Genomic DNA, 16,263 nt, shown 5'->3' with positions numbered 1-16,263 from the left:
CGCGGGCCACCTTGGGACTGCTGGCTGCGGTCCGACTTCGTGAAATAAGAAAAGTGGGAAAAACAACCCACTGAGGAGGAGGTCGGCTCGGCCGCGTGCGTTTGCGGGCCGAGGTGCGTCGAGTCTCTGCCCGGGCCCGGAAATAGTGGAGCGGCTTCCCCCTGGAGCACAACAGTAGATCCCTTCCCTGCTCTCCACCACCCAGTGGGGGAGAGGGCCGCACGGGCTCCGCCAAGAATCCGGGTGAAGGAGCAAGGAGAGAGACCTTCCCCTCCCCTCCCACTGTTGTCCCTTGTTTGCTGCGAGCGCCCGCCCCCCCCTCAAACCATCGCCGCAAAATATACGGTGCACATCTCGAGGGCCGGCTGGGGGGCCTGATGGAGCAACTGAATCCCTGACCCAGGACACCAGTAAATTGGAGGAAGGGGTTGTCACGTACGCGCCTGTGAATTGTGTCGCCACCGACTCCCCTACCCGGCGGGGAACGCCAAAATTGTCTGAGCCAAACTAAAGTATTACCCGTATAGGGGGGCGAGCGATTCAAAAGTAAATTTGCCATCTAAGCAGCACACAATCACGTCGCCCCGCACATTGAAAGTTGACCCACAGTGAAGCAACATGGCCAGTAAATCCAGGTCCGCAAAGAGCCAAGATCGAAACACACAAGGACCGGCACCCAGCGATCATCAGTTAATACCAACCCTACAATCACTGGAAAGCACGCTCCAAGCCCACTCCACACAATTTGAAAAAGTACTGCAGGCAATCATGGACACTAAATCCTCCTTGGAAAATAGAATAGACACGGTATCGCAAGCTTTGAATTTACTTAGAGTGGACCACCTCAAATTAGCGGAGAGAGTGAAATCAGCAGAAGAGGTGTTGAATGACCTAACCCCTACGGCTATGGATAACCAAAAACAAATCCAACGCCTGGACGTAGAGGTGAAGATCTTATGGCGTTGAGCTGAAGAAGCGGAAGGTAGATCCTGCCGCAATAACGTATGCTTTCTAGGGTTCCCCGAAAAACTACCAGAGCAGAGCTTGGAAATATTCCTAGAACAATGGCTACTCAAAGAAGTGCTGAACGGGACCCCTTCAAAGTTCTTCTCTGTGGAAAGGGGGCATAAAGTGCCGGGGAGGCCGCCGGTTACGGGCCAACCACCCAGACCACTGATAGCCAGATTCTTAAATTACAGAGATCGCGATGCAATATTGCAGCAATTCCGTAGCAAAGGCCCATTCAGACACGAGGACTCAGTCATCAACACCTACCCAGACTTCACTCAGGAGGTACAGAAACAACGCAACTCCTACACAAACATCAAGCAACGCCTCCGCGAGCATAATATTAAATACGCTCTATTGTTCCCGGCCAAACTTAGAGTGACATCAGACGATCGCACACATGTATTCATTTCACCGGAAGACGCCTGGACGTGGCTACACGCCAAGGGCCTTGCACGCTCACGGGGGACGCGGAGGATGGGGAGGAATGGCTCACCCCCTCATCTTGGAAGCGCTCCAGAAAACGACCGAAGGGACAAACCACCGTAAAACAGGCAGCAGCAGAAAGGGCAAAAGTTTTGAAGGAAACTCCCCTTCACACACAGAACTCTTTCGAGGCGCTCCGGCCGCTCCCTGCAGACAGCCCGGAATCTGACTCGGCCAGTTCAGACTCCACACTAACAGAAGGGTTAAAAGGCCTGAAGATCACCCCTAGATCAGCGGATGAACTATAATTGCAAGTTATTAAGCCGTCTCTCCTATCGAACTAGGGGACTAACTGGAGAGTCGGCACAGGACACTCGTGTGCGAACTTTCATGAAGGAGGCCGTAACCTCCACCCACGATCATCCTTTGAATAATTTGCAATCCCTTGGCGAGAACATTGTCTATTGTCATCGAGCATGCGGTCCGGGGGGGAGGGATCACTCCGGGGGCGCCTACAGGCACATGCAGACTAGTACTGCAGAAAGATGTGAGCTCCGCACAAGAGCCACACCTGGATGCCGAATACCTCCCCCGCAGATATCCATACGGATACAGGTTTAGATGTTGAGTAGATTAACACGGGTTTATAGTTGGGTTAGGGAACTAGTTGGGGCGGGAAGAGGGGCGGTAATAGTTAAACCACATGTTCTGGATCAACCCTACACGCAGGGAGTAAGGCGGCGGTTATTAGGCATACTTACACACTCGATAGGAATGGGTGGAGCCCAGAAGGGCACGTTGGCCCGCAGTGGGTCACAAGCAGTTACTCCACAGATCCCTCCATGGCTCGAAACGCTAATCATACCAATATGACATAGTTACGTGGAACGTGAGGGGCCTGGGGCCACCAAGCAAAAGATCTCGGGTACATGCATACCTCAAACGGCAGGGAGTGCCCATTGCTATTTTACAAGAAACCCACTTACTGGAGTCGGACTTACCGGAGATACGCGGGAAATGGGGAGGCCAGGTCATAGGCACAACATACTCGGCCTTTGCTAGAGGAGGGATGGTATGGATAGCAGGTGGAGTCCCTTACTTTCAGTCTTCAGACAGGATTGACCAAGGGGGCAGATATGTACTATTACAGGGGCAACTAGACGGGAGACAACTAGCGTTAATCGGGATATACACCCCCAATAATGCAATAGCTGAATTCTTGGGCACACTCACTCCAGTACTGCTGGTAAACCCTGATATTCCGGCCATATGGGGTGGGGACTTTAATAGTACACCGAATGTAGCGATAGACAGGTCGAATATACACCCAAAAGCGGCAACAAATAGATCTGCTAGAGGTCCTCTGCTGACATGGGCGGGCGACATGGGGCTCCATGACTTGTGGCGCTTGAAACACCGACAACAAAGGGAATACTCGTTCTATTCAATACCCCACAAGGTACATACCAGAATAGACATAATATGGGGAACCCAAGACATTAGCACCTTGTCGGCAGGGCAGAATACTCAGCCAAGACATTATCGGATCACTCACCGCTTAGAATTACAGTGAACTGGGGCCGGAAATGCAGAGTAATTCCCTCCTGGCGACTACAGGTTGAAGCTCTCCAGGATCAGGAATTCACAGAGGGACTGAAAACAATACTGAGAAAGTACTGGGAAATTAATTCAGATTCCACAGATTCAAGAGCAGTAGAATGGGAAGCACATAAGGCTGTAATAAGAGGTCATTGCACCTCAACCACTTGGGGAGTGAGACGCACCCTACACGCGGAGGTCAGCAAACTGGAAAAGGAATTGAGAGTAATGGAAATAGCAGTGGCACGTAACGATCCTCCTTAGGCAAGGCTGAAAGAAGCGCGCACAAAATATAACGAAGCGGACACCCGTTTATGCCGCCATGATCACATATACCACTTAATGCGGTTGCAAACAGAGGGAGACAGATCGAGCAGGCTGCTGGCGTGGCTCCTTCGCGAGGACCGCCTGCGGTCTCCCATAGGGGCTATAAGAGTAGGCGCAGACACATTGGCCACCACGCAAGAAGAAATAAATGGGGCATTCAGGGAATACTACACAAATCTTTACACTAGTCGCACGAGATGCACAGCCCAACAACTTGAGTTTTTCCTCGCAGGCTCACTGCTGGCGCAACTGATTCGGGCAGATAGGGAGACACTTGAGGCTCCTCTTTCACTCGGGGAGCTGGAGTTAGCGTTAGCGCAGATGCCCAGGAATAAAGTGCCAGGCACAGACGGCCTCCCAATAGAATACTACTCTGCTCACTCGGTCAGTTTAAAGTTACACTTGTTGAAAGTATTCAACGAGGCATGGTCCAACAAAATTCTGCCTCCAACGCAAAGAGAGGCAATGTTAGTGGTCCTCCCCAAGCAAGGGCGCGATCCCACAGATGTCAAATCTTATAGACCACTCTCGCTTCTAAATCTAGACTGAAAAATACTAGGCAAAATACTGGCCAACAGGTTAGCACTTATCATTCATACATTGATACACGATGACCAAAATGGATTCATCCCTAGGCGCAATACTTTCCTTAATATCCAGAGACTGTTGAGTGTCATGGGGGACACCCCATCGGACGCAGACAAAGAGATGGTACTCTCGTTAGATATCGAACAGGCATTCGATACGCTAGAGTGGGAATTTCTGTTTGCCACCATGCAGCGCATGGGAATTGGCCCTAACTACATACGCTGGGTACAGACACTGTACACCAAGCCACAAGCTAGGGTTAAAACGGGAGGGGTTATATCCGATAGCTTCCCGATCGCCAGAGGCACCAGGCAGGGCTGCCCCCTCTCCCCCTTGTTATTCGCCATGGCGATGGAACCATTGGCGACTCGGATACGTGCAATGAAAGACAGATGGGGAATACTCAGAAACAGGACACATCACGTTATATCACTGTATGCGGATGACGCACTAATATATGTACGGAAAGGGAGCGAGGTAATGCCATTGGTAATATCGCTACTGTCCGAGTACTGGGGGATATCGGGTTTAGTGGTGAACTGGGAAAAATCATGTGCGTTTCCACTAACGAGATGGCCCAAGTCAAGAAGAGAAAATGCCCCGGGGGGCACCTTAAGTGGTGCTTCGACACGTTTAAGTATCTAGGGGTCAATATATACCATAAAATCGAGGACCTCAGAGATGGCAATCTGGGGAGAGCACTGATCGCTATAAAGGGATCGCTGCGCTTCTGGAACAAATTACCACTGTCGCCCCTGGGCAGGGTGGCGATAGCAAACATGTTGGTATTACCTAGGCTGCTATATTACTTTGCGGCACTGCCTATCACTGTCCCCAAAAGCTTTTTTCGGAACTTGAACGCAGTACTACTGCAGCTTATATAGGGAGGGGGCAGAGCGAATGTGGCACTCTCCGCACTGCAGCGCCCAATTAGTGCAGGTGGGCTGGGAGCCACCAACTTCGAATATTATCACAGGGCAGCACAGCTCCAGTGGGTACTAAATTGGATGCACAGGCCTGCGCTGGCGGAATCCAAATGGCTGCTGGCGCGACTGCAGGGAGAGCCACTGCTCACATGGCTATCAAATAAAAAACTCAAAGCCGCGCCCGTCAACATATTGATGGGGGTGGCACGCTCATGCTGGCGGAGGTATGTACAAAAACAGCAGACAACACTCCCATACTCACCACTCGTCCCACTGGAGCAGGTCCCTGGGTGGGTTACGGCCAGTTCGCGCCCACTCACGACCTGGGTGGAGGTGGGCATACAACTGGTAGGCGATTGCTTCAAAGAAGGGAAACTGATGACTTTTGAATCTATACAAGCCCTTACAGAAGTTGGCCCAGGGCAATTTTTAGCTTACCATGCATAATGTCACTCAATCAAAAAGACATGGGCGGCGGGAGACCAAGAGCCACCGATTTCCCCTGCACTACACCACGTTACAATATGACGAACCAATAAAAGTAGTGACAAACTTGTACAAAACTCTCAACAAGCCCTCTGGTCCAAACCTGGAGAAAGTGAGTGATAGGTGGAACGCTGTCCTACCTGACCCGATATCCCTAGAGGACTGGACGAATGTCCTGCACCACACCAAAGGGGTTTCAAGAAACCCCAGATTCCGTTACAGACAATTCAATTACACACACCAAACATACCTGTCACCAGCCAGGATCAAACGCATGTTCCCGGGCTTGAACCCAAGTTGCCCTAGATGCAATGCCCCGCTGGCACATTTCTTTCACATGGTCTGGGAATGTCCTAAAGTACAAAAGGAGTGGAGCGAAGTGGTGGAAACAATTACAGAATTGACGGGTATTGTAATGACAGTCGATCCCAAGTCCTGTCTATTAGGGATGAGAACAAGAGATAAGTCACATAGACATTTACATACGTTTGCAGATCTAGCATATGTGATGTACAAAAGACTGATAGCCATGAATTGGAAAGCATCTAACGCACCCAACATGAAAACATGGCATATTCTAATGCTGCGCTGGTCCCGAACCGAACACCAGGTATTGAGGAAACTAGCGCGGGAGGGCCAACAACACACAGGATGTGAAGCCTGGGAAATGTTAGTAGCGAGACTAGAGGCCAAAAATGACGAGAAGCCACCATGAGCAGGGCAATCTCACAGGGCTAGCCACAGCCAAACAGCACTAGGACACTTTCAACACAATAAAGCAACCAATAGTGACAGACAACGTCAGACCAGAACGCGCTCTCCCCCGCACCTCATAGTCGCTGCTGTCTAAGTCAGCCAACAGGAGCACAGCAAACATTCTGAATACACACAAATCAAACCCTACATAACAATACAACAGAGGCCAACCAGCACCCCACACTACTCCACATTAATCAAGTAGAGCCAGCAGGGAACAGAAGAACTAAACAGCCACACGAGGGGCCACCACACACCTAAAAATTAGACTCCCCACCCGCATACCGCAGATAAGGATAATGAAAAGGGAATAAGACCTAAGTTGTGTTTATTTTGTTTTGTTTGTGTGTAAAAGCTATACCAGATCATCCAAATCCTGTCAACTCTTGCAAATGATAAGGCACCCAGATCTGTAATGAAAATTCAATACAAATATATTTTTTTAAAAAAATCTAATCCAAACCCAGCAATCAGAGTTAACAGTTCTATATCACAAACCTTCTCACTTAAACAAGGCACAAGACAAGGTTTATCCTTGTCTCCACACCTATTCAAACTTGCTATTGAACCCCTTTTTCAATTAATTCATATCAATAATATGATTGCTGGTATCCCCTTCACATCTGGAACACAAAAGGTGGCAGCATACACTGATGATGTACTGATTTTTACTGAAAAAGCCAATTGTTCCATTCCCCACTTTTTAAAAACAATTGAGGACTATACAAATGTTTAAGGCTACTTACCTAAAAAAAAGAGAAAACGGAGGTTTCCCCCTTAAACATACATTGTCTGCCTTCTACTGTCCACAATACAGGCCACAAATGGCAAAACAAATCTCTAAAATAACTAGGCCTCCGGTTTGAGTAGGATCTGATAGAAACCTTAAGGCTGAATGAAAACAAAATAATCTGTAAAGTTAAGGACCTTCTTACTTATTGGTGCCCAAAATTTATCACCTGGTGGGGCAGATCAGAAATTATCAAAATTATGTTAAACTTTGTATTAATTTTTCTGTTTGGTATGCTTCTCTTTAAATTCCATCTTAGTTTCTTTAAATCTATTGATATTCTACTAATGGGCTTCCTATGGAAAAAGAAGAAACCTAGAATATTGATCTCTAAACTTAGACTTGAAAAACTGAAGCAGGTGTTAAATTTCCAGATTATCACAAATATAAACAAGCTTTTTTAACCAGACAAGGTTCATGGTGGTTCAACCCCTTAGACATGATCTCACCTATTTGTCTCACCACAAAAGGGATTACCTTAATCAGGTAGGGCCAAACTGCATCTATTCATATGGAGGGAAATGATGTACTCAGCAGGGGTTGCAACAAAACAGATCATCACGACCTCTGCTGAGTACATAGGGGCCCATCATATATATTTATATGCCCCCTTATAACACCTGCTCTCAGCAGCCGTTCAAAGTGCATGAAAAATGGGACTTAGGTATTTCTCATTTTTCCCGGAGGCTTGACAATTTGCCCCCCAAACAGGTGTTGGGCACCTCTCTCATTCATGATGTATGGCACAAATCTAATTTGCTGCTCAAAACAGAGTTGCCTATGCTACATCACAACACTTTGTAATGGTTGTGCAGGGAAGATGACGCATCTGCCCTGCCTAAGCTTCATTATTGTACATTAGAATGGTAGCCCTAAGGTGGCGCTGGGGCTCTTCGTACAAGCACCCTATAGCACGTCCAGATCCTTAAACATGACATACTGCACTCAACCGTATCAGCACCTGTCATGCACATGCAAATAATGGACTTGGTATGGAAATGGGATACTTATCAACTGCTCCACAAATCGTTATGCCCAGGTGATCCAGCAGATCTTGCTCCCTTGTGATGAGGTCAGCCCAACAGTGTTTCAGTTGGTGATCATTCCGTTCGGAGCCAAAAACTCTACTCAGGTGGTGGAGCACCTTGCCCCACCGCAGCTTCCTAGCCTCTGTGGGGTAGCCCTGAATTACACAGCCACCCAGTAGCATCATCAGGATGGTAATGTTGTACCAGCCAAATGAAACCCCCCAGCTCATCGGCCAACATTCTGGCCATCCTCTCTTTCCGGGACATCATGCACTGCCAATTCAATTGACAGAAAAAAATGCACTAACACTACCCCAACTACCTCAAATACCCAACAACTATCCTACCCGAGACAAACCCCCGCAATACAGTGACAGATACAGAACAATTACAACACAAAAGACAGATTACAAGACAAAAAATACACAACAGCTACAGGAAACAGCACAAAAACACTCCAAATCTCCAACAGCACCAGCTCCACACACAGTCACAGACAATAAGATTGTGAAGTGAAAGTGGACTCACTATACCATGTGTGCAGGTAGGATGTCCTGTTTCGTCACTTCCTGGCACTGTGCTTCACGATTCCTGTCATGCAACATTTTTTTTTACGGATGACGGTCATGCGTTGATTTTTTTCCATTGTGTGTGAAAAGGCCTGTGGACGTGTGATAGACACCCAGGGGCTAGACATCTTTTTGCGTAAGATAAAAGTATAATATAGGCGTATGCATATACATTTTTGACGCATGACGTTCATGCGTTGATTTTTTTTCCCCATTGTGCGCCGAAAGGCCTGTGGACGTGAGATAGATGCTCAGGATCCAGGCGTAGTTTTTGCTGAGGAGAAAAGTATGTGGTTTAGGCAATTGCAGCTATATTTTTGATGCATGGCGGTCATGCTTCGATTTTTTCCCATTGTGCGTGAAAAGGCCTCTGGAAGTGTAATAGATGCTCAGGGGCCATTTGGCTTTGCAGAGTATAGATTTGAGCCGTTTACGTCATTATGTTTGATGAATGATAGAAATGCGTGGTATTTTGCAATGTAGGCCTTGAGTGCACCCAGATTCACTCACCATGTCACATCGTCTATGCAACAATGTTGTAAAATATGGTATGGCTAAATTTTGAGCCTATATTTTTGTTTATGTGTCTTCTACATGTGATTACTTATACCTTGTGCGTATGTGCAGCTACACTGTGTCCACATACATGTTAGCATGTGTACTATGAGTGTACATATGTGTTTGAACACTTATTTGTGGGGGTACTACATTGTTCTGTCAGCTATGCAAACGTACACATACCAACAACACAAAATATATGATGGCCTATGTCCAAAACATGGTAAGGCATGTGCCAGCCATGACAATGTGAACTCAGAGGATGCAGTGGACTAGAACTGGGTTGACATCACGTTACCCCTGACAATTTGCACGTGCATGTGTGTCTACTCTGTGGTGTGTTATTGTTTTTTCCTTCATGATGCTCTGCTACATGTGTGACATATAGTTCCCCATGCATCATAGTTACAGGAGTAGGTATGAACAGATGTGTCACTGTAGATTGCTCTATGCCGTGTGTATGTAACAATATATGTAGTGTCATTTCAGTAACATATGACCACAGTGGTGAGTTCATGGGATGTGAAACCTCACATATCTATCTTCCTGCATGGGCACATTTTGGACTTTGACAAATGCCTGTGTAGTCATATCAGTGCCACCTATGTTTCCGTATGTCGTAACACATGTGAAGTTCATTTATTTCAGTCAGTGATCTTGTGATACATATGCCCTTACATTTGTGGTAGGTGGCCTTTTGTTCAGAATCCTATACACATTACTATGCCTGAGCCTTTTAAGTGGTACGTGTGCTGAGATATGTGGTCTATGTGTTCATGCCACCAACTAGGCACTCACATTCGTCCACATCATGTTTGTTATGACTGTCACATACTATGGCATACCACTGTGTAGCAGTGTTGCAGTCTGGCATAGTTGGCAGCTCACTCTTCATCACTACTGTGGGAGCTTGTATGGCAACACAAACCCATGGTTACATGTGAAGGGGCATATTTACAGAGCTCTAGATTACTCAGGCCACTGTGCACATGCCTCAGGCCCCTGACAATGTCATAAGTTTATATAGTCAGAGCAGGTGTGTTAGAGTGTTTTGAGTGGGGACCTAGCCTTTTCATGATTCGTAATCAGCAGAGCAATTCACACTCCCCTGTAGACAGACACATGCACAATTGTGATTAAACGGACCAGGATATCACATTTTCCTTTGCAGTACTTGATGTCAGCCTTCCCCTCTCATGTACAGAGGACTGGGTACTTACCCGTGTTGGACATTTCTCATCATTTGATGTCCTTAGTAATTTCCATGGGCAGCTTTGTTAGGGGATGTATTTCTGTTGTGTCCTCTATTTTGGGAACATGCCAGGGGACAGATGGTGTTATCTGTCACTGCCTCCTGTCATGTTGGCATGCAATAGGCAACTACCCGATTATGGTAGTGGCAAACATGACTGGGTTAAATACTGACCTGGCCACCCTCTCTGCACATATATTTTATGTTCACATGTAGACATTGATGTATTGGACAGTCAGTATTGATCTATGTGTGTTCTTTCTCCATGTGTTACCGCATTACTTGTAAGGTATATTTTGTCTCCTACATTGCTCCCATTCTTTAGGCTTCTTACACTTTGTACACATCTTCTACAGCAACATTGTCTGGTCATACATGGACAGGATTCAACATGTGAGTTGTGTAAATTGTAGATGTACACATATTCTACTACTGGGTACATGATAATTACAGCCCCATTGCCGATATTTGAGATGTAATGAGTGCCACACACAAATGACATTACACCTGCCACAGCACTTGTGTTGTCTCCCAGTGACCTCCCATATTGTATTTGCAAGTATCTGTGGGCATCTCTCAGATCTCCATCCACATCCTCCGTTGAACATGGGTATGCATTTATTTCTGCATGTCACAACCTAGGTAACTCCCCCGTGGGCCTCCAACTCACCCCCCCACCAGGGATGGAAGGGGAATCGCTTCCCCTTCCACCCCCGACCCATCCACCCCTCACCCCCTAGTGATGTCTGATGACGTCAGCGTGCAATTGCGCGCTGACCTCATCAGATGTCGCCTCCCAAATGCTTTGGAGGCGTGGGGGCAGGCAGAGGCATGAAAGGAAAGAAAAGACCTTTCCTTTCATGTCTCTTTGAGCATTTCTAGAGCCCGATCATAAAGTGATTGGGCTTCAGAAATGCCTACTAGACATCAGGGATTTTTTTTTTTTTATATTGGCATGAGGGGAGCGACCCCTTGAGTGAGGGTTGCTCCCCAGGAGGGCAATTTTTTTAAAAGTCCTTTTCTGCCTCGCCTGCGGGCAGTTCGGCCTATTGTAATTAGGCCGAACTGCCCCCGGGCGGAGAAACCTCTAGACGCCAAGGATTATTTACTTTTTATTTTTACAGGAGGGGAGCGACCCCTTAGGCAAGGGTCACTCCCCTGGGGAGCAAATTATTTTTAGGCCATTTCTGCTCCCCTATTTTTATTAGGCCAATCTGCCCCCAAGGGGGGCAGAAACCACTAGACACCAGGATTTGTTTTTTAAGGTCAGTTACACACAAGGAGAGCGACCCCTTAGGCAAGGGTTGCCCCCTTGCAAGGGAAATTTATATTATGCCATTTCTGCCCCCCTTCAGGGCAGAGCGGCCTATTTAAGTAGGCCGAGCTGCCCCCAAGGGGGGCAGAAACCACTAGGCACCAGGGATTTTTTTTAAAAAAAGGTTTTACATATGGGGAGCGACCCCTTAGGCAAGGGTCACTCCCCTTTGGGGCAATTTTATTTTAGGCCATTTTGACCTATTTTTCTTAAGCCAATCTGACCCCAAGGGGGGCAGAAACCACTAAACATCAGGCATTTTCTTTGCACCAATTTCAAGCAAGGGGAGCGACCCCTTAGGCAAGGTTCACTTCCCTGAGGGCAAATTTATTTTAGGCCATTTCTGACCCTCTTGGGGGCAGATTAGCATATTTTAATTAGGCCGATCTGCCCCCAAGGGGGACAGAAACCACTAGGCACCAGGGATTTAAAAACATTTTGTTTTTACAGATGGGGAGCGACTTCTTAGGCAAGGGTCACTCCCCTAGGGGGGAAATTTATTTTAGTCCATTTCTGACCCCCTTGGAGGCAGATCGGCTTATTTCTATTTGGCCGATCTGCCCCCAGTGGCCGAAACCACTTAGGCACCAGGTATTGATGAGTGTGTTTTGTATGGGGGGGGCAGCTCCTTAGACAAGGGTCGCTCCCCATGGGGGCACATTACTGTTGGTCATTTCTGTCCCCCATGGGGGCAGATTGACCTATTTTTGTAGGCCCATCTTCCCCCAAAGGGGGGCAGAAAGCCCACCAGAGAAGTTTTTTTTTTCAAAAAAAGAGGGTAGAGGTAGGGCCATACTCCCATCCCAAATAAATAGGGACAAAGCTGTTCTGCCAACCAGTGGGCAGCTGGGGCAATTGCCCACGATCCACTCCCTGGGGGTCAGAAACCCTACTAGATGCCAGTGAATAAAAAAAAAATAGTGGGGCGGTGGCTACCAACCAATTTGGGAATGGTTATGCCCCCACCCCAACTGAAGGGGGTGACAGTCTTTCAGCTCTCCTCCCACACACTAAAACATCTTATCCCACAGCAAGCAAGAGGACATTTGATTATTTTGGGTTTTAGTTTTACATTTGGGCCACGAGAGCTTGCCTAACTCTCAGGGATGCACTTTTTGGACTTTGGGACGCTGCCATGTAGAAAAATCTACAAGACCTAGACACATCTTAAAACTAATCATCTGGGTGAGTCCAGGGTGGTGTGCTTCACATGCACACCACACCATTCTCCTACCTATAATGTCCTGCAAACCTCCAACTTTGCTTGAAATCACACATTTTTCCCACATTTCTGTGCTGGAACCTTCCAGAATCTGCAGGAATTCACTAAATTCCTACCACCCAGCATTGCCGCATCTATACCGATAAAAAGTCTGAACCACTTGTCAGCCTAAAAATGTTTCTTCAAACTGCCCTTTTGGACCCGCTTTGGTTCCCCCTCAATTTCAGCATGTTTTTGGCTCTTCACTGGCCCAGGCCCTTGGCTCATCTACACAAGTAAGGTATCATTTTTATCAGGAGACTGAGGGGAACGTTGGGTGGTAGGAAATTTGTGACGCTGCGGTGATCCCACACAGAAATGTGGGAAAATGTGATTTTTTAGCTAAATTTGAGGTTTGCTGAGGATTCTGGATAAAAACACACTGGGGGAATCCACAAAAGTCACACCTCCCTGGACTCCCTCAGGTGTCTAGTTTTCAGACATGTCTTGGTTCGCAGCCTAGATGGCTGCTCAGCCCAGGACCAAAAACGCAGGTGCACCCAGCAAAAACAGGTTGTTTTGTATTTGATGATTTTGATGTGTCCACTTAGTGTTTTGGGGCATTTCCTGCCACGGCCACTAGGCCTACCAACACAAATAAGGTACCATTTTTATCGGGAGACCTGGGGGTATGCTGGACAGAAGGAAGTTTGTGACTCCACTCCGATTTTTGCAGCACCGAAATGTGAGGAAAAAGTGGTTTTGTTTGCCAAATTTTGAGGTTTGCTTAGGATTCTGGGTAACAGAACCTTGTGAGAGCACAACAGGTTACCCTATCCTGGGTTCCCCTAAGTGTCTAGTTTTCAGAAATGCCCAGGTTTGCTAGGTGTTCCTAGGTGCCGGATGAGATACAAGCCAAAATCCACATCTAGGCACTTTGCAAAAAACAGGTCAGTTTTCTTTGGGAAAATGGGATTTGTCCATGTTGTGTTTCGTGGCATTTCCTGTCGTTGGCACTAGGCCTACCCACACAAGTGAGGTACGATTTTTATCGGGAGACTTGGGGGAATGCTGGGTGGAAGGAAATGTATGGCTCCTCTCAGATTCCAGAACTTTCTGTCACCGAAATGTGAAGAAAAAGTGTTTTTTAGGCCAAATTTTGAGGTTTGCAAAGGAGTCTGGGTAACAGAACCTGGTGAGAACGCCACAAGTTACCCTATTTTGGGTTTCCCTAGGTATTTAGTTTTGAAAAACGCATGTTTGGTAGGTTTCCCTAGGTGCTGGCTGAGCTCGAGGCCAAAATCCACAGCTAGGCACTTTCCAAAAAACATGTCCGCTTTCAATGTAAAAATGTGATGTGGCCATGTTGTGTTTCCTGTCGTCGGCATTAGGCCTACCCACACAAGGGAGGTACCATTTTATCGGGAGACTTGGGGGAAGACAGAATAGAAGAACAAATGTTATTGCCCTTTGTCTTTCTCTATATTGTTCCCTCCCAAATGTAAGACAGTGTGTAAAAAAGAGTTCTAATTGAGAAATGCCCTGTATTTCACATGCTAGTATGAGGATCCCGGAATTCCGAAATGTGCAAATAACCACTGTTTCTCAACACCTTATCTTGTACCCATTTTGGAAATACAAAGGTTTCTTTGATACCTATGTTTTACTCTTTATAATTCACCAAATGAATTGCTGTAGACCCGGTACAAAAGGAAAACCCATTGCAAGGTGCAGCTCCTTTATTGGCTCTGGGTACCTAGGGTTCTTGATGAAGCTACAAGCCCTATATATCCTTGCAACCAGAAGAGTCCAGCAGACATAACAATATATTGCTTTTGAAAATCTGACATCGCCGGAAAAATGTACAGAGTAAAACGTGGAGATAAACCGCTGTTTTTTTCACCTCAATTTCAATATTTTTTATTTCAGCTGTTATTTTCTGTAGGAAATCGTGTAGGATCTACACAAATGACCCCGTGCTGAATTCAGAATTGTGTCTACTTTTTATAAATATTTAGCTGTCCAGGATCCAGCATTGGTTTCACACCCATTTCTTTCACTAACTGGAAGGAGGCTAAAAGCACAAAAATATGGGGTATGTCCCAGTAAAATGCCCAAATAGTGTTGAAAAAATGTAGTTTTCCTATCCAAGTCTGTGTGTTCCTGAAAGCTGGGAAGATGGTGATTTTAGCACCGCACACCCATTGTGAATGCCATTTTCAGGGGGAAAAACACAAGCTTTCTTCTGCAGTCCTTTTTTCCCATAAAAAAAAAAAAAAAAACTGTATTTTGGCTAATTTCTTGATCTCCTCCAGAGGAACCCACAAACTCTGGGTACCTCTAGAATCCCTAGGATGCTAGAATAAAAGTATGCAAATTTGGCATGGGTCGCTTGTGTAGACAAAAAGTTATGAGGGCATAAGCGCAAACTGCCCCAAATAGCTAAAAAAAAAGGCCTGGCACCTGAGGGGGAAAAGACCTGGCAGTGAAGGGTTTAAACACCATTTGATCACAGCCCCTACTTTATGTATGCCCCTTGCATACATCCTGGTAGAAGTGGTGAGGATGTGGGAAAAGGGCTCAGAATTAGCACCTTGCCCACTTGAAGACACGTTATATGTTATGGTGTATGGATCTAGGCCTTAAGGAATCACATGCCTGTGAATTGCCTGTAACTGATATGTGAAATCGAGGCGGTAGACCCTCTTACATCACAAACGATGTTGCTACCTTGTAACTATTGTGTTTCTTACCTGCTCCCTTAGGTTTGTGTTATATGGTATATGTAGTGTTGAATGAGTAGACCAAGGAGATTCAGGTGCAAAGTGTTTTATTTGTGCTATTCACAATGTTATGATGATTGACCAGTCACTATGTAAAGTTCTGTACTATGTGGAGTCTCCTGCAAACTCTTGCATCAGTGTTCTGTTGTCCCCCCTCCAAATTAGCTGCACCATTATCATCCTCCTCCTCGTTGGGAGCGTCAACCTGTTCATCACAGGAAACATTTGTTCCTATACAAATGTTATGGAGGATTGCACTTGCCAGTATGATTTTACATACCAGTGGTGGAGCATACAAGAGGCTTCCTCCTGCCAGGGCCAGACACCTGAACCTCAACTTCAGAAGCCCAAATGTCCTCTCCACCGCACTGCGTGTTCTTCTGTGCCCCTCGTTATATGCATGCTCTTCCACCGTTGTGGAATTGACAAATGGAGTCATTACCATTGGCTGTATGCCGTAACCTTGATCGGCGGCAAAGGAATGGGAGAAGATGTGTTGGTAAAGCTTGATAGTGGTTTGGAATATACCATGGCAGTTGTTAGTTGTAGGTGGAGTGGTGACTACGACCTGCTTGTGTTACAGTGTATGTTCCTGTTTTTGTGAAATGGTTTAATAGGTCTGTATTGATGGACATGACAATCTTGGGTTGT

This window comes from Pleurodeles waltl, chromosome 3_1, assembly GCF_031143425.1.
Source record: "Pleurodeles waltl isolate 20211129_DDA chromosome 3_1, aPleWal1.hap1.20221129, whole genome shotgun sequence".
Classification (NCBI taxonomy): domain Eukaryota; kingdom Metazoa; phylum Chordata; class Amphibia; order Caudata; family Salamandridae; genus Pleurodeles; species Pleurodeles waltl.
The sequence above is the reverse complement of the archived record's forward strand: the minus strand, read 5'-3'. Positions refer to the sequence as shown.